Raw genomic sequence first — 20,735 nt, forward strand, 5'->3', positions numbered from 1 at the left:
CCGAGAGAGTGGAAATGTGCAAGTGCAACAACTTTTCCATTTTAAAAACTCTCCCATAAAGTTTTCACTGTCATCGTCAGATATGACAGATAATCAACACGCTGCTGTGTTCTTTTCATTGACTATAAATGAACAAAATTAGCACAGGCACCTAGAAGAAGAAAATAGATTGCTTTCATAGAACACTTTCGATGATTGCATCTTCCAAATCTTCATTTTCATTGTAACATTAATGATGATTGTTGATACCTTCAATTCTTTGTAGTTCCTAACTTGAAGTAGTGAATTCATTTCTTTTTCACTCCTGGCTGTTTCTAGCATCTCCAAGACTGACTACTTGAAACCACAGTGAGCAAAACAATTTTAACTTGTCTTACTGCCTGTTTCTCATGAACTATCAGTGACAAAAATCACTGCTTTTTGAACACAAACACACACAACTGACGCTATTTAAAATCTTTGCTTTAAGCACGGTGTAGCGTGTAACAGCCACAGAAGTTCAAGCAACCAATACTAGTTAGAAACTGTCTGGTAACAGTATATTGTCCCAGTAATGTCCCAAATAAAAACTGACTATTTTCTCAATTACTTTTTGTTCTTTAAGAGTTGACCCAAATTTGGGCTGGCTGGTGGCACAATGACATCAGCGCCGGACTCTGGAACGGAGGTTCCCGGGTTTGAACCCAGTTGGGTCCGCTCCCGAGTATGCTTTCCATCCGTGCCGGGTTGAGTGTTGAGATCGCAACTCGACCTCGTAAAATAAAAGGGAAAAATACTGTGGAATGTCTGTGTGAGGAGTGGCACGCCACACAGTCTCTCCCTCTTGCTCCGTGCCTTGTAAAGGCATGAAAAAGACATCGTCCCGCCAACATCACACACGCATGGACGCACGCACGCAGATGCACACGCACAGACACACACACTTGCACACACACACACCAGAAAAAAGAGTTGACCCAAATTAGCGGCTGCCCTGAATAACTGATGGATCAATTAACCAGAATGCCCTGTATATGTTACCACGAAGTGTTGATTTGGGCCTATAATACTGAAATTTGTAAAGTGATGGAACTAGATTTTGTTTGTAGTGACATTATTTAATTAACTTGGCGGGGGGGCTGCTGGATAGCATGCAAAAAATGACGAGCCTAGAAGTGAAAGAAGGTAAAGTATAAATTGGGACATTCCACAGTGTATACGAAATGGTGGTTGTTAGTTGACATTTTCTCTTCCTGGGAGAGCACACAGGGAGATTTTGCTAGTTTGTGTATTGTGCTTTGATTCACTGTATGGCTTTTAAATGAGACCTAGCTGGGGCAGCTATCACATGGTAGAAGAGGAACTTACTAAATAATATGTCACGGTCAGTGTGGTCTCCTTAAATAGTTTCAAATGCCAAGGGGGATTTGAGTAGCTTTCTGTATTTTTACACCTTAATTGGCTGTGGATTTTTTGAGTGTTTATTTTTCACTTCTTGTGGGAGATGTCATTGCTCCTGGTACAGAAAGGAGGGCCTTAATCTTGATGCTTAAGACAGCCAAGTCTAGCATTTTCTTAACATCCAAACCTATGTGTACTTTGTCACTAGGGAAGTTAACCATCTTTTTTGACCACTTGTTTCAGTAGTCATCCTAAAATAATATTTCCAGTAACAATTGCAACTCCTGTAAATAGCATTTTATATAAATTAGATCTCCAATTCTGTATTTGAAGGGAAACATTTGCAGAGAATATCTGGTGAAAATCAGAGAATGTGGTAAGAGCATTTTCAAAGTGTGAGTGAATGCACTGATGTGGTACTATATGATTCAAATAGTTCATATAATTTGTGGTTGCCTTTAACTTATTTATTTAATTGTATTTTCTTTTTAGAGACGGCATTTTGACAAGGGAATTACTGGGCTTTGTACGTTTAACCTTTGGTTTGACTCGGGGTTAGCACACTTATCTCTAAGAAAGAAGTCGTGAATTCAAACATTAGTTCATTTCAGGTGACCCTTGCCTGTTTGGGCACTTAAGTGAGATCCTATGTCCCTTTATGTGAGAAGTTAATGGACATTTATCGCTGAACAATTCACCAGATCAAACTCACACTTGCAAGGCAAAAATTGAAGGTGACATTGACTGCAACTGGAAAGTGATTAATTGTTTTCTCTGCACATTGTGTCATCCTGAGGATGTGAGAGATATTCTAGGCATATATCTTTTTTTTATTGAGATCTGCCCGAGTAACATGTTCTACTAAGAAACAACTCCATTAGCAGATTTGTTTCCTGAATTAAGTATTTGTGATCTACTGACTAATGCAAAATTGCATACACAAATATAAAAAGTCAGAATCACTCCTCACTTTGGTTATTGCTGTGAACCTATCCCCGGGAGACTGTAAACCCAAAAAGAGATTCCACTCCAATGAGCAAGAGATGGTGCGAAGCTGATACAGTTGCAGGATCTGGGCTGGCAACACACCAGCACAACCAGGTTGGCATTTCTTGACCATTCCTTTTTGTCCTAGGAACTTGGTTATTCACTTTCTTGAGGTGTCATCGCCTTGGTGCTGAAATTGCTCCCACAATATTGTGTGGTAAAAGCTCCCAGGGCCTCGACCCAGTGACAATGAAGGGTAGGTGAGCTCTAACCAAATCAGGACACTGTGTGAATGTGAGGGTGGTGTTCATCCCATGTAGCTGCCCCTCTTCTTTTTGTGGAATGGCTTTGGAGGTAATTGTGAAGAAGCCTTGGTGATTTATTACACCTTCTATTCACAAAATATACAGCAATTCTCAACAGTAGGAATAATCATGTTCCTTTATCTCACCACTGCACACATATATTATCCACCACTTCTTTTCATGGGTTGAGAGGGGTGGGGAGCAATAAAACTGTACCTTCAGCTTGCCTGTCAGTCACCAGTTAAAGTCAGAATGCAGATGAAAGGAACTAAATTCTATGTGGAGAATGTTGAACTTTTTCAAGACTTCATTGCAATCCCATTTTTATAAAAATTGTTAGCAATTTTCAAGTTGTCAATAAGTTGTTTAATCCAGTTAAGTGCAGCATTTTCTTTGCGTATTAATACCTATTTTCCTTTGCCCGGGCACATGCCAATAATCAGCACTTCACTGAAGGCTCGTGGGATGTTAGCGTAAGAGCCTTCCTTCACCTTCTGCTCTGATGAAGACAATTGGGCAATTCTGATTCCTTGGCATGTAAGGGTTGTTATCTGAGCTTTGTGTGCCTGAGGCCTTCTATGCATGATTTAAGTTGCTTTGTACATGTCAATAGGTGGAAAGTATTGGGTCCTGTGAAAAGTGGACATGAATTCTCACAGATGTATAAACAAGAGAATACTGTACCCTTGATTTTTAAGGCTATTGCGGCTTTTACTGATGCCGAACAGCAAGGTTTGTGTGTTGCCAGCAGCAAGGTGTTAGCACAGTGAGTGATTTCATTCAACAAGGCCAGAGGCTTTGACCTGAACCCATTGATGATCATGATCTCTCATGGCGAGCATTATTTATGAAACAGGATCTTTCCACCATGATTTGATTCAATTCTGTTGTCACTTGCTCGCAGTATTTTTAAACATTTATATTTTACCTTGCTCAGTCAGATACTTACTTGAAGCATCAATCTTTAGACTGGAATCCAAGTTCTTTGAACTGGGTTGATGGTCATTGGGATAAACATATGCTTCATTTGACTCGCTCGTATAGGAAATTTGCTGTCCATTTGAACAACAGGTATTGGCTATAATGGCAACACTGGTACCATTATGATTATGTTGTACAGCTGTTCTGTTCACTTGCTGTGTCTGTTTGAACTGCCTCATGGCTTTGCCTCATGGGATGATCCTTGGAGCTCCTTGTGAGAGGTAGGTTATCAGGATAACTTCTGAGGAATTCACGCTGCTGGGTTCAGTTATTTGCCATGTTGTTGTGCTTCTTTCAGGGCTGTCTTGTCTAGCTCTTAGTGAAAGAATAGACAAGGTCAGAATCAGGTTTAACATCAAAGGCATACATCGTGAAATTTATTAACTTTGAGGCAGCAGTACAATGCAATACATGATAATAGAGAGAAAAAGAAAACTGTGAGTTACAATATGTTTCATATATAATAATTAAATTAAATAAATAGTGCAAAATAATAAGAAATAAAACAACTAGCTTGTGTTAATGGGTTCAATATCCATTTAGAAATTGATTGCAGAGCGGAAGATGCTGTTCCTGAATCATTGAGTGTGTGCTTTCAGGCTTCTGTACCTTCTTCTTAATGGTAACAATGAGAAAAAGGCATTTCCTGGGGTGGTGGGGGTCTTTAATGATGGACACCACCTTTCTGAGGCATTGACTCCTTGAAGATGACCTGGGACGAGTGCCCATGATGGAGCAGGCTAATTTTACAACGTTTTGCAGCCTACTTAGGATCCTGTGCAATGACCCCCCGCCCCCCATACCAGGTGGTGATGCAGATGGTGATGTATGTACATAGAATTAATGTAATATTCAAAGTGTGTCATATAATTAGTACTTGACGAGTGGAAGTGTTCCATCAGAAATGTCAGAGAGAACTTGAGTTTTCTTCCCACTCCTCCCATCCTCTCCAAAAGATGTTGACTTCGCCAATGATTTTCTTAAAAGGTTATTTTTTGTGTGTGAGCTTTGATAGTGCAATTACAAGGAATACTCTTAAGACAGCTATGGACTGTCACTATTCAGTGCATAATCTTGAAACGGATGTAGGCCTCATGGTTGGGTGTATGAGTCAGAGTACAGAGGACTGGTGGACAAGTTTGTGAAGTGGTGAAAGAAGAATCACCTGCTCCCGAATGTGACCAAAACCATGGAGAAGGTGATTGATTTTAGGAGGAAGAAGACTGTGGCGAGTCCTGTATACATTCTGGAAGAAGGTGGTGGAGGAGTACAAATACTTGGGTGTTCACCTCGACAACAGACCTGACTAGAAAACCAGCACCAAGGCTGCTTACAAGAAGGTGATGAGCAGACTCTATTTACCAAGGGAGTTGAGATCCTTCAATGTGTGCAGCAGGATGTTGAAGATCTTTTACCAGTACATCATAGCGAGAGCAGTCTCCTTTGCCGCTTTATGTTCGGGGAGCAGAATCGGTGCTGGTGATGCAAAGAGACTAAATAAAATCATCAGAAAGGCTGGATCCGTCCTTGGCTGCAACCTGAACACTTTTGAGTTAGTGGTGGAGAGGAGGTTACAAAACAAACCGTAATCTATTATGGACAATCTGGCACATCCTCTCCATGACCTACTGAATAAACAGTGGAGCACCCTTTCGAACAGGCTCACTCAGCTCCGCTGTCACCAGGATCATTACAGAAAATCTTTCCTACTAAATGCAATAAGCCTATACAACCGTTCATCTCTCTACGACAGGAGAACACACATCATAGTACAATAGTCTGTTTTATTATTTTTTACATTATTATACATTGGTAAATTATTATTGTGTATATTATTATTCTGTATTTAATTAGTTAAGTCTGCACACTGCTAAGTATGTTTTTAAATGTTGCTGCTGTAATGAAAGAATTTCCCATTCGGAATTAATAAAGTATTTATTTTTTTAAATTATTATTAGACCTCTCCTTGTTCTTGTTATGGACTGGTAAATAAAATGAGGTCTTCCTGTTTACCACCTTAATAAGTTGAACTGTGAATTACCTCACATCTCAATCCCTTCTTGAAATAAAGGCATTGCCTCACAAAATCCTACAACTCTGGTATTTCTTAGTTGGGGAGGAATCCAATTGTAAAAGGAGTTAATCCTTCGTTTTCCATTCTGAATAGCTGTTATAGAAGAGGTGTCATGAACAATCATATCTAATAATTTCTTTCGTTAAGATTAACAATGAGAGAAATGCCTTGCAAAATTCATGAACAATTCAATTAAAGATTAGAATTGTTAAAATTTTAAGAAGAATGTGCAGCAAATAATAGTTATTAAAAGACAACGAGTACTGGAAGTATACTGGAAATGAAGAACTTTTAGTTCTTTGCCTCAGAGTTTGAAAGAATGCTTTATAATTCATCTATTCTGAGTTTAGGTTAATGTTAATCTAAGCTAACAGTTTATGGTCAAAACAGTCCCTTAACATTTTAAGTCTATCAATTTGTTAATCAATTTGTAATTAAATGCTGAATTACTTGCCAGTGAAAGGACTTAGATTTACTAGGCATTTTATTACATGCCTCAAAGATGTTGACATGCTTGTTTGATGTCCAGCAAATTTTTTGGGGGGGCGTGCCTTACAACTGTTTTGTACACAATACATTTTTACTAACCTTAGCTGAGCAAAAAAAAAAATCCAAGAGAACTGGTCTTCAGATAGTTTCATAAGAACTTGAAAGTTCAAGTGATTTATTGAAACAGGCTTATGGGATGTCTGTTTGATATCGTATTAGAAGCGATGCTTCAGTTCTGTATTACACTCTCAGATGACAACTTTGTGGTGGAAAGTACTTTTTGATATTGAAAAAGCAAACTATAGAACGTGAATATCATGAAGGCATAATAGGTTAGACCTTCCTGGACTTATCTGACTGCCTGATTCAATACTTGTGGGGCCTGCCTAACAGGACTTGTTCACTCCTTGAGGAAACATAGTTTATCAGTCAATTTAATTTGGTCCCTGATGCGTTGTCTAGCAGGCTAAGGCACCACAATATAGAAAGGGCACCAATGCCAGGGTCATGCAGCAATACCTGTATAGTTAATAAACCAAAGAAAGATGAGCCAGTTTTCACCATCTTCTGGACATTTTATTTAATCTTGACCAGCTGGTGGTAAGTGGAGATATACCGTTGAGTTACACACTGTAAACTGCATTTTGAAAGCAATCATCCGAATCAAGGACAGGTTGAACAAAGAGCTGTAATGAAAATTTTTGTTCAGACATTGTGCTTGTGGAGGCTAGTGTTTTACAGGAATATGAACAACTTTTTTTTTTGCTGATTTCCTGTTAAAATATAAATAGCTCTTTTCTCACTTATGCCATTGGGAAGGAGGTACAGGAGCTTTAGATCCCACACCATCAGGTTCAGGAACAATTATCACCCTTTAACCATCAAGCTCCTGAACCATAGTGGATTACTTCACTCTCCTCAACATGGAACTGATTCCACAACCTATGGACTCACTTGCAAGGACTCTACAATTCATGTTCTCACTTTTTAAAAATGGATTTTTGTGTTTATTCAATTTTTATATTATTATTATCTATTTATTTTTGTATATGCACAATTTGTCATATTTTGCACATTGGTTGTTTGTCAGTCTTTGAGCGTAGCTCTTCATTGATTCTGTTGTATTTCCTTGTTCTACTGCAAATCCCTGCAAGAAAATCAAACTCTGGGTAGTATATGGTGACACAGATTGTCTATAGTTTGATAATAAATTTACTTTGAACTTTGAGAATTAAAGGCTCTCTATTGCATTAGGATTGTGACTTTTCCCCACGTCTTTACAGCTGAATAAAATCATTCTGAGGTTGCAAGGAACAGTGAAGATGTTACCTGATCCAAGTTTATAAACAAGCCTAAATTGTTTAGAGCATTTGATGGCAGAGTTGTAAATTGATCCTCTTCCAGAACATAATTAAGACTTCTGAAATTAGTGCCAAAACCATAGATATACCCCCATTGCAGTATGTGTTGATTTCTGTGCCTGACTGTTCCTTGTATAAGATAGATTTGTTCTTGTTACAATAGAATAACTGATGAGCTGCTGGATTATTGCCTGTGGTGTTGGTCTTCATTATTTACAAAGGAAATTGGAGAGTGGTGTTCCTTAATTGCTCTTGCTGTTGTTAGGCTTATTGGAGTTTTTGGCAACTGAATCCTTCAATTATGACCCTGATTATTTCCTTCATGCCGCTATACAGTTAAAATGAGTGTACCATTGTATGCATTGAAAGAATTATGCCTGGCCGTATGCATACAGTTGCCAGGCCTTTTATACCTACGAGCACTGGCTTCATGTAGAACTAATGACCCAGTTTTAGTGGCACTCATGCAAACCCTGAACTGCACTAAAGCTCGCAGGCCTCAGCCAATACTTAGTGGCATCAGTCATTCCCACACCGTAACACACAGAAAATGCGAGAGGAACTCAGCAGGTCAGGCAGCACCTATGGAGAGGAATAAAGAGCTGACGTTTCGTGCCAGAACCTTTCATTAGGACTCGATCCTGCTGAGTTCCTCAGCTTTTAATGTGTATTACCCTGGATTTCCAGGAACTGCAGAATCTCTTGTGATTTTGGTTCACACTGGCCATGTGCCATGATTCTCACCCTATCAGCTGGATGTTGTATCTTCCCAACAAAGGAAATGATTACACTGTTTTGCATCACCAAACAAAGTTATAATCGGTGCTAAATATCAGGACATGCTGCAGAAAATAGGCACCCCAACAAGAGAAACACCTACCATCTCTGCTTGGCATTACCATCATCAAATCCTCCATTATTAACATTCAGTGTGGTCAGCATTTAACAAGCTCTGCAATTACTGAATTGGGAATCTTGCAGCAAGAGACTTAGCCTCTTTACTCCCCCAAAACGTAATAATCACTTCTCAGCAATACTTCCTGCTTGCTGAATAGGTGCAGTCCCAAAATATGGGAGTACAGAGTACAGAGAGGAAATTAAGAACCTGGTGGCATGGTGCGAAGACAATAACCTATCCCTCAACGTCAGCAAGATGAAGGAATTGGTTGTTGACTTCAGAAGGAGTAGTGGACCGCACGACCCAGTTTACATTGGTGGTGCGCAAGTGGAACAGGTCAAAAGCTTTAAGTTCTTCGGGGTCAATATCACAAATGACCTGACTTGGTCCAACCAAGCAGAGTTCACTGCCAAGAAGGCCCACCAGCCCTTTTACTTGAGAAAACTAAAGAAATTTGGCCTGTTCCCTAAAACCCTCACTAATTTTTATAGATGCACCGTGGAAAGCATTCTTCTAGGGTGCACCACGACCTGGTATGGAAGTTGTCCTGTCCAAGACCGAAAGAAGCTGCAGAAGATTGTGAACACGGTGCAGCACATCACACAAACCAATCTTCCGTCCGTGGACTCACTTTACACCGCACGCTGTCGGAGCAGTGCTGCCAGGATAATCAAGGACACGACCCACCCAGCCAACAGACTTTTCACCCCTCTTCCCTCCAGGAGGGTGTTCAGGAGCTTGAAGACTCGTACGGCCAGATTTGGGAACAGCTTCTTTCCAACCGTGATAAGACTGTTGAACGGATCCTGACCCAGATCTGGGCCATACCCTCCAAATATCCGGACCTGCCTCTCGGTTTTTTTGCACTACCTTACTTTCCATTTTTCTATTTTCTATTTATGATTTATAATTTAAATTTTTAATATTTACTAATTTTAACTATTTTTTAAATGTCTTTAATATTTAATATTTGTAATCCAGGGACTGTAAAGCACAGAATCAAATATCGCTGTGATGATTGTACGTTCTAGTACCAATTGCTTGGCGACAATAAAGTATAAAGTATAAGTATAAAAGTATATCTAAAACAAAGACTAGCATTCCATCTTCCTGTCACTAGTTCATGGTTTCCTGAAGTTGCAGCATCTACACAGTATGCTAACACAGGTTTATTTGCCATCACTTCCCGAATCTGCGACCTCTTGCATCTAGGGAGGAAGTGTGTAGAAACCTGATAGCATTCAATTGTCCCTCCGAGTCATGGACCAATCTGAGTTTGAAATGCATCATCTTTCTTTCACTCGTCAAGATCCCAGAACTCCCAGATGTAGAAACAGCTTCTTCACATGGCCGGTGTAACTCACCACCACTTTCCTTGGGGCATTTTGGCACAGTTATTAAATTCAGCTTTTGAGAAATTTAATTGCATCAGTCACTTGTTTAAACTGATTTCACATTCTATTGTCTAAGTTATGCAGTGCGATTGAAAGTCCACACAGAAATGGCACTGTGTAAAGGATCCATGTCAGTTGAAGGCCATAGGAGAGCAATATGCCAACATGCTTGATGTCCAGAGTATTGTGCATTAGAGCTGGCATTCCAGGCTTTGAATGGTGATTCCCACAAAAACCGTGCAGTAGTCTTAGCAAATTATTACTCTGATTGAGGGAGGGTGACAAGAGATTGGGAAAGATCACTGGAGTTTGAAAAGGCTGGTAGGAAGAGAGCGTGGTGCAGAATAAAAAAATCTGCAATAGGGAAAGCTTTAGCCGTGGGAGGAATTATGGGAAGATATTCATGATGGTAGTCTGTGTGGAGGAAGGATTGGTGGTGGGTGGGTGCAGATTATCAAAGAACCTAATAGAGACTGGAGAAGAAGTAAAGGAGAAATCTGGGTGCGGGGCAAAGGTGTGGAAGATTCATTTGGAGAACTAGGAAATTACAGTGCCTTAATGGACTTCACATACACAGAACAGCTTAAAAACCTGTCACTAGATGAGAAAGTTCTGGTGAAGTGTGGGCTTTTTGATGCAAGATGGATGGTGAAAACTGGAAGTAGGTTGGTTCCTGAACAAAGGGAACTACTGATAATCCAGGCAAGCACTGAGGGTAACATGGGACAGAAAATGGCTGGATAGAAGTCAAAGGGACAGGATGCAAGACTCTGAGAAAACGAGTGAAGTTGAAGTGTTGTGGGAAGTGGCTGAGGATAAGGGGGAGCTAGCATCACAACATACACTCAGTGGCCATTTTATTAGGTACCTCCTGTGCCTAATCAAGTGACCACTGAGCGTATGTTTGTGGTCTTCTGCTGCTGTAGCCCATCCACGTCAAGGTTGGACGTGTTGTGCATTCAGAGATGCTCTTTTGCACACCACTGTCTTAATGCAAGGTTATTTAAATTACTGTCACCTTCCTTTCAGTTTGAACCGCCTGGCCATTCTCCTCTGACCTCTCTCATTAACAATGCATTTTTGCCCACAGAACTTCCACTCATTGGATGTTTTTGTTTGTTTTTGCACCATTCTCTGTAAACACTGGATACTGCTGTGTGTGAAAATCCCAGGAGGTCAGCAGTCTCTAAGATACTCAGCCACCCTGTCCGACAACAACAGTCATTCGATGGTCGGAGTCATATAGATCACATTTTCTTCCCCGTTCCGATGTTTGGTCCGAACCTCTTGACCATTTCTGCATGCTTTTTCTGCTGCCACATAACTGGCTGATTAGATATTTGCATTAATGAACAGGTGTACAGGTATACCCCAGAGTAGCTGAAAACATTTTCAAGGTAGGTTCAGCAATTTCTGAGAGAACCTACCTCTCTATTGCCCCACATCAAACCCTGACCCCTATAGCAGTAGAAAGTGTTTCGTAATGCTATTCCCACTCAATTCTTTTCCTTTTACTTACCAACATGTGATTAGATTATGCTAGTCTTCATGTTTTACGATGGTTTCTTGGTGTTTGTTATAATGATGCTGGTTTGCTAGCCACTACAGTGCTCCAGCAAAGACACCAGGGGCACATTACACTTAACTGTCTCTGTTCATAAGGCAGTGAATGGGTTTGATTATTATCTGTATTGAATTTCATAGCGTAGACCTTTTGCACCTGTCATTGAGAGAACTAACGTCAGTAGACAGAGACATCATTTTCTGGTTTGTTTTTAGTGCAGATGGAAGTGACGGTGTAATATAGACCACCTACTGACCCCAAATTACAAGAGCAGATCTAAAAAAGGCCTGGGTATGTTATCAGAATAGCATTTCATACATGAGAAGTCATATTATAGGGTGGCAAATGTTTGCTGGAAATTAAACACTGCTGTAGTGTGTCATAAAACCGCTGACATTATAAATCACTCTTCACTGTCTATTACCTCAACTCCTCTGTCATAAAGCCCATGGATAACTCAGGTCATGACACTCATAGATTCTGTGCTATCACACAGCTGTGCTGTGTCCATCCCCTGAGTTCTGAGTAGAGTATATAACGGAAAGTCCTTTGTACATCAGTATGCATCCAATAACAGTTTTGGGCTCACAGTGATGTCTTGAACGTACTTATTTTGAATTATTTAAATCTGCTATGAATTTTAACACTCATGTAACCCCGCCCACATCATTAACGTTACTTCTTCTGGTGTACACCCTAGTCTGAGGTATGTTCGAATTCTTTGGTGCATTGAGGCTCAACACAACGTTTCTCTGTCCTTGATTTGTGGTACATTCTAATGATCCTTTGCCTCATGTACCCGATCCTCTCAGGCATATTCTTTACCAAGAGGAAATAGCCTTTCAGATTTTCGACCCTATTGTGAACTCTTTGACATTGTGGGATAACTTCAATGTTCATTAAAATAGCCCTAAAGCTTGGTGGAGCATAATTCTGCAAAGTACTTGCCTGAACTTACAGTTCCAGTTGAGTCCTCCTACTAATGTTACTCTGGATGTTTAAGAATACCATTGGAGTTACTGCCCAATCTGTTATTGTTTATCAAGGAGGAGAAAATCTGCAGATGCTAGAAATCCAAGCAGCACACACAAAATGCTGGAGGAACTCAGCAGACCAGGTGGCGTCTAGAAAAAGAGTGCCCTTTTCCTAGACGCTGCCAAGCCTGTTGAGTTCCTCCAGCACTTTGTGTGTGTTGCTGTTATTGTTTCAGTTGCTCAAGGAAGAATGAAGGTATAGATTATTGTGCGCCAGGCATATGTATTCCTCCTCAGCAACCATTCCACGGATCATGCAAGAAAATCTCAGGTTTCTAAGTACACAAGTTTAAACTAATGAAATGCAAAACCTGAGCCTATAAACCATGAGCAGTTTGATCATCCTTTCAACAAATGTGATCATGTTGACAGTAATACTCTTCAATAATAAAGAAGTTGTGGTTGATGTCCAGTTGGCAGCATTTATCTCACTAATATTAGAGTTTAAAATCATACTCACAATGCCTGTTGAAGGTAGGAATTTTCCATATCAAGCTCCTCGTTCTGAAGCTTCATGGTGTTCTACTAACACTGAAGCCATTCGTCACCTTAAGGAGTTATATCCATTTTTTTTTCTTAGACTTCTGAAGAGTTCATACCAGTACGATCTTTCATTGGAAGATTGAGGTTGGTTGGTTGTTATGTAATGGGGCTGACTGTATTTGGTTTAATGCATGCATTTTGAAAGCATTCATCCTTCAGAGGACACATCTGTTTGCTTCTACCACTCCCTACAACTTCTCAAATATCTGAGGACGCTGGCCTCGCTAGGAAACTGATATTCAGTGTATACATAAAACTAAAATATGTGGATTATTGTCTAAATTGAACTCCATGGCAAGCTTTTCTAAAATAAATGACAAATGAGGTGGCTCTTGTTTAACTTGGAAAAGTATTAGAGCTATTACAAGGGAGGATCTTGCATTTATACTGCAGCTTTCAGAGCTTTAGTATGTCCCAAAGTGATTTACACCTTTTTAAGCCTTTTCAAATTGTATTTATGATTGTATTGTTGGAGTAAGAGGCTGAGATAATTAGTTGCTTTGTTGTTTTAGTGTTTTGGTCTGGATCCAGAGCAGCTGAACTGCACGTGGACACCTGAGCTCTCCCTGAGAATTGCGTGCCTTTTCTTCCACTCCTACTTGCTAAACTAAAAACATGAGTACATTAAATGTAATTGTCCCAAATCCTGGTACAGAAAGCCCCGCTGATTGATTGGCCCTGGTGCCCTGGCCAGATGGTTCACAGTTGAGCTGTATGTGGTCATATCCAGGGTGTCAGTGTTATTCAGAGGGGTCTTGTAGCTAGGGATGACAGAAAGCTGCACTAATGAGAGCTTAGTTAGCTGCCTTTCTATTCCACGGTGAAGAATTTTGACATCCTGTCCCAGTAACCTGATCACGCGTACTGCTTTTAGAATTTAGACTTAAGACTTAGCCTCAGCAGGGAGGATGACAGCTGTCAGAAAAAGATAGCAGTAGGCACATACTGGCTGTTACAATTCATTCATTCATCCTTTCACAAATGGTTGCCCAGAGCTTGACACTGTGGTTTACAGTCCACTGGTTTGTTGGCAAGAGACATACAAACAGACGCAAGGTCGATCCGTGAGCTTACAGAGATTGCTTTGAAAGGTTTAAAAGACCGGTCTCTTTTTCTTTATTTATGCAGTCTGGATATTTTAAAAGAAATATTAAAACAATGCCATGTAGGGAACAAACTGAAGGTGGCTGAACACCCCAAAGAGGGATTCTCTACGTAAATTCAGGAATCAAATCCAACCTTGATTTGTTAAATACCACCTCCAGTCTTCATCGCACACTGCCTTACCCACCACCATCCCATTCCACCAGTACCACTGCAGTTTTAGCTGTTTGGAGAAGTGTTTGGCTATATACAGTGTGTCCAGATCATATAGCTTTGACATCAGCTGCTTTTCCGTTGATTTTTCTAAAGCATGGTGGGACAAATAGGAAAAAATGTGAATGTAAGAAATCAGAAGTAAACACAGAAGCTGTACAACAGGTCAGTCAGCATCTTGAAGAGAAAAGAAGTTCAGTATCTCAAAGCACAAACAAGAGAGAGTCTGCAGATGCTGGAAATCCGAGCAACACACACAAAATACTGGAGGAACTCAGCAGGCCAGGCAGCATCTTTGGAAAAAAGTACAGTGTTTCAAAGGTTTTCCAGGGGTCCGGACAAGAATTATTCCTTCAATCTTAACATTTCTTTTCCTCTAACAGATGCTGCTCAACACACTGAGTTCCTCCAGCGAATTGTTTGTGGCTTAACATTTCTTCCTCTTTTCTGCTCTGATCAAGTGTGCATTTTCAACATCTTTGATTTGTAGTTGCATCTGGTTACAGCATTGTTGGAAGGTCATTTGCATGCTGAACTGTCATGGGGTGTACTAACACTTGCTTCACTCATTAGCTACTGATTTTAAGTCCTGGGAAAAAAATTGTAGTGGGAGGATATTGTGAAATCTCCACCTTATGCTGCAGAGGGGATTCCACAACATGGTTATTATTGTAGAAATAACCACTGGGGCATTTCAAAGTACATTTATTATCAAAGTATGTACATCATACAACCTTCAGATTTTTTCTCCATACAGGCAGCCACAAAACAAAGAAACCCAGAAGAACCCATAAAAAAGACCATCAAACACCCAATGTACAGAAAGGGAAAAAAAAGCAAATCATGCAAACAATAAAAGTAAGCAAATAGCATTCAGAACAAAAGTGAGTCCGTAGACATGAAGCCTGTAGCAGTCGGAACAGGCCACACCCTCAACCCCAGTTCAGTGCAGAGCCGAGTAAACGTCATGGAGCAACGAGCGGAACCGGCCCAATTCTCGCCTCTTGCCTCAACACCGTGCCTTTTCAATTCATCTAGCCTGGATTTTAAATCATCCAAACATGGTCAAATTTTTTAAATGTAGACTGTTATACCCAATTAAACAGACCTGTCTCAGTAGCTAAACTTAGCCTGTCCAGGAAGATAATATGCAGATTAAAGTTGAGAGTGTTTTGTATGATCATTCAGAGGGTAGAATAAATTTGGAAGATAACTGACAATCAAATGAATTGATCAAATCCCTTAGTGGGTTTACAGGACCATAAATAAGTTCTGACAAAGTTATTCATCAGAGTCTGACCTCTCCAGATTTAAGTATCAGAACCTGAATCTGCAGAATACAATACCTGGGAATTTGAGTTTTTTCTTTTTAGAGCATTCCATTATATTATTGCATCTAACTATGATTTCATATGCTACTGATTCCCTGAGCTTCAATAAAATGCACTGCTGATTTGGTGCTATTAATCCAGATTTCAGAATGACAATCAATTTATGTTTAGAATACATTCTGCTTTGAAGAATGTGCAAAGGAAAAATTGATCTCTACAATAGGTGGCCTCTTAATGTATTCAGAAGTGATAATTCATTTATTTTCCTGACTACAGTTCATGGATGTAAGTCTGGTCCAAGCCAGCAGAATGTTGGTTGTGTCTACTTAACCTGAGTACAGAAAAATGGGAAGAAGAGTATAGTTCCATTTCACTAAAAAGATCTCTGACCCTCTAAGGCAGGGGTTCCCACCTTCATTTATGTCATAGACCAATACCTTTAAGCAGCAGGTCACTAGACCCCTGGTTGGGAACACCTGCTCTAGGAGACCTTTGGAAAATTATTCTGAAGTAGCTCTGCTTCCTTTAATAGCACTTGTCATGCACAGTACACAAAAGATATATTTTCAAAAATGTCCAGTGCGTTCTCTACTGGCCTTCCATATTAATGCAGGTATTTATTTAAAATGAAAACAGTCACTAAGGTCACAACTGGCAAGACCAGGGATAATTTTCATATGAAGAGGCAAGAGAATGAGATGTTTCTTCACCTCATTTCCTGTTCACTTTCATCACTTTTTTGCCATCCACACATGCAAAAGTAAAGATGGGGCCATTTCTGGAATTCAGTTCCCTTACTATGAGCTGAAGCTACAGCAATACAGAAGATGATGACATTTGTTTGTAGCAACAGTATAATAATGTGCATCCTTAAAGCACGTATTGTTTTGTATGTTTAAGTCTCTGATGTTCCTTCATTGTATGCAGTTCTGGTCACAGTCTTGTTGAAATGTGACTACACAGGAGAGATGCAGAAGAGATTTATGAAAATATTGTCAGTATTGGAATATTAGATGGAGTTGTTTGCTTTCATACTGAGAATACTAAGGAGAGAGTTAATTGAGGTGTATATAATCATGGGTCTACAAATAATGAGAAAGGGCTTTTAATAGTGGAGGTTATAATATATAGATAGATCGATAGATGGATGGATATAGATAGATAGATGGATATAAATGTATGTAGATACTGTACCGATGTATGTTGCTCACCCTCTGCATACCACCTTGGCTGAACAGAGGAGCACTTTTAGTAGTGGACTAAGAAAACTGTGCTGCTCCAAAGGGTGCTATATGAGGTAATTCTTACCCTCGGCCGTTAAGCTCTACAGTGAGTCACCTTATAGCCAGGGAAGTGATGACCCCACCTCTTCCTGTTGGACTGTTTGAGGTAACTTATTTTTTATTCTTCCTTACTTCTCTTCTAATATGTGTATATTTGTATATCTGTGCACCTGTAATGCTACTGTGACACTGTAATTTCCTTTGGGATCAATAAAGTATCTATCTATCTATCTAATAATTAATAAAAGGGTTTGAGCAGAAATGAGGAGGAAATATTTCATCCAAAGCATGGTAGGCACTTGGAACTCACTGCTAGAAAGAGTGGTTGAGGCAGAAGCTTTCATTACTTTTAAACAACTTGAATGTGAGCTTTAAGAACCCTGATTTGCAGCACTATGTATCAAGTGCAGGAATATCGGATTGGTTGATCTATCAATAAGCAGAGAAATGAGGGCCGAGTTGCCCTTTGTGTGTCTGAAATTTACTGATTCAGTGCCTTACATAGCATCAATGTTAATGGCAGAACATTTACCAAGCCAAGAGAAAATTGCACTCTACATTATTCTGAGATGTTAAAGAAAAAAAAAGTTCGTCTTTTGATAACTTATTTCAGTGTGTTAGATAGGAGAATATCTAATTACACCCAGATTTAAGATACTTATTCTGGCCAGAATAGATCTACATGGTTAGATATCTGCAATCCCCAATTAAACCCTAGCTTAATCACCGGACAATTTACAATGATCAATTAACCTACCAACCAGTACTTCATTGGACTGTAGGAGGAAACCGGAGCACTCAGAGGAAACACATGCAGTCACGAGGGAGAACGTACAAACTCCTTACAGAGAGTGGCAGAACTGGAACCCAGTTTTCTGGTACTGGAAAGCTTTGTGCTAACCACTAAGCTACCGTGCCTCCCCAGTATTATTCACAATATTCAAAATATTGAAGAATACCTTCAATTAAAATATAAAGGGCTTATTTTGTTACCCAAGAATATTAAATAAAAGGCAGGCTGTTCAAATTTGTTCATTTTGCATTGATTTATATTAAAGAGGAAATTTATTGTGCATCATGCCCAGATATTTTGAAGATATTAAGTTCAAGGTGTTGAATAACACAACTAGAGGCAATCAAAACCATCATGTTCACCACTGTGAAATCACTGCATTTATTGTATTTTGTGAGCTGGTTGTACGCCTAGTTGGCGCAGTCTTTCAGTGATTTCATTATGATTGTTGGAATTAATGAGCATGTCCACAAGAAAATGGATCTCAGGGTTGTATATAGTGACAGAAATGTGCATTGATAACAAATTTACTTTTAACTTTGGAAGTTATTTTGCTATTTGCATGATTTGTATTTTTTTTTTGCCCATTAGGGATTTGATGTTTTTCTTTGAGTAGGTTCCATGGTTTTTCTTTCTTTATTTCCTGGTTGTCTGTGGGAAGACGAAACTCAGAGTTGTTTGTTGCAGACATACTTTGATAATAAATTCATGTTGAGTCTTTGAATTTGAACTTTGAACTGTACCTGCACTGTTCAACTTCGTGTTAGTGCAGCAGGTTCTAATTGTCCAACTGAATGGCTTAATCCTGTTCTGTGAGTGACATATCCCTCTGGTCCATTGTGACTCTTTTAACTTTCCAAATCAACCTCTTAAGGTGGAATTACAGGCAGCATATGGATTCTCACCCACAGTCAACTAGACTGAATTTAAATTTGATAATACTTTGAGGAAAGTCTTTTTTAAAAAAACAGAGTGATAGTTCCTTTAGCAGCTTCCTTTCTTAAATTATCTGCAAGACTTTTACATGGAGAATGTTGGGAAACTTGCCCTGTTGCCCAAGTAGAGTTGCCTAAATTACAATTCTGAGAAAACAGTGTTGGAGCAGTTTTATACCCTTACATCTAAATGCTTCTCATAAAGTTGAGGGCAGACAGCACTGTATTGTTGAATGTAACGGTAGAAGTTTTAAACAAATGCATAACTGTTGAGTCCAGCTGATGAGCGATGTAGTAGGCTTTCATACCACACAGTGCTATTGCTGCCCAGCTGTCCTTGGTGTTTTACCACTTCCTACAGCAAAGGAACTGTAGAAGTTTGAAGCATTGCTGTTGTACAAGCTTAACAAGCATAATACTCCATGTCATGTGTCACATCTGCTCACTGTTGGGAAGGTTTGCTGTTGGGTTTTCTCGCGTAGCCTATCATACTGCAGTGCCGATGTGAACATTGGAAATGTGAAATGGATGTAACTGAGAACATAAATTATGAGCGTTGAATTTTCAATACCAAATGCGAACAGGGGAGCAAATGGAAATATAATGTAGATATTTTCATTCATAAATTATTTATTGCGAGGGGCAATAATATATCTGGATGGGTGAACCACCTGTCATTTTTCTTGCAATTAGTGATTTTTAACAGCATTTTGTGATAATTTCTAGACATAAAGAACAGAGAAATGCAGGTGAACACAGTTGAAAGATCTACGGAGTGGGAACAATTGTAATATTAAAAGGTGTTTTCCTTTTTTCTTTTGAAATACGAATTCAGTTGTACTCTTTTTCAGACACTGCAAAATGAAGTGTCTTATTTCTGATGGCTTTTGACAGTCTCTAAAATTGCATGTTCCTTTTTATCACTTCTTAAAGTGCTTTTAATGTTTTTTTTCTTTTGATTTTCTTTCCTGTCAACTTTCTTTCTTTAAGAAGCAATATACAGATATGAAAGCCCATTGCTAGAGTGATCAATTTAATCTTTAGTCAGGCGTGGCTTTGGTCAGGTTTTGCCTGGAGTATGGGATCCAGTTTATGCACACATTTCATGGAAGGAATATGTCACTAGTTCACCAGAAAGATGTCTAAACTTTTTGGATTAAATTGTGAATTGTTTCACAAACCCCGCTTGTACGTCTTGTGTATTGAAAGTTGAGGGGCGATCTAATTTAACTTCTTAAAATAGCTTGAAAGTTTAAATTGCAGACGTTTCCCCGGGAAATAAGAGAAATCATGGAAATCCACTCTCTACCATCAATAAGAGCAATTTGTTTTGAAGGATTTCTGATTCTAGAATGAGATGGGATAATCATAAGATTAGAGTAAATCCATTTAATATTGCAGCTAGGAGAGTCTTGGAAATGGGAGTCAAAATGTGCTACAAGCTGTGGATGCTGCTTGAAAAGAGATCTTAAAAGTAAAGGTTAAGATTGATTTTTTTAAATTATTGAGTGTGGGTATCAAGCAACAAGGGTGAGTTCATTGAATTGTGTGTTGGTCATCTATAGTTCACACTGCAGAACACACTGAAGAGCCTGAAAAGCTGGCTTCTAGTCCCATGAGCCTGACTATCATTCCTATCTTAGATATAGCTCTTATATCCTGTGGGCCGTGAGAAATGGATGTTTAAACGTAGCTTGTTGAAATAGGTGATTTTACTCCAGAAACTGACACGTTTGACCCTGTGCAAATTGAGTTATTTGCATTTCTGATTGCAGGTCCATCTCTCTGTTCTCCCTAAAGTGCAAGTACCATTTCATGATTTAGTTGTAATTACCAGAGTCAGTATTGTGGGCATGCTTTGTAAAGCTTGTTGAACTGGAAAGAGTTGGCATTTAAAGCAAAACAAAACTTCAGTCGTTAGTGTTGCATAATTTAAGGGATTTGATTTGTGGATTTAGCTAAGATATCGACCGCAAATAGTGTAAACATGTTACATACACTGGGTAATATATTGTATCCAACATGCTAAAGGGATGTATGGAAGTTATAAACCTGGAAATCGCTGT

General features: G+C 39.3%; 1 protein-coding gene across 11 annotated transcripts in view; it reads left to right on the forward strand.

The window, feature by feature from the left end:
* Positions 1-20,735, forward strand: part of auts2a (activator of transcription and developmental regulator AUTS2 a) — a 1,190,979-nt gene that overhangs the window by 957,390 nt on the left and 212,854 nt on the right. The window lies entirely within an intron of this gene.

This window comes from Mobula birostris, chromosome 25, assembly GCF_030028105.1.
Source record: "Mobula birostris isolate sMobBir1 chromosome 25, sMobBir1.hap1, whole genome shotgun sequence".
Classification (NCBI taxonomy): domain Eukaryota; kingdom Metazoa; phylum Chordata; class Chondrichthyes; order Myliobatiformes; family Myliobatidae; genus Mobula; species Mobula birostris.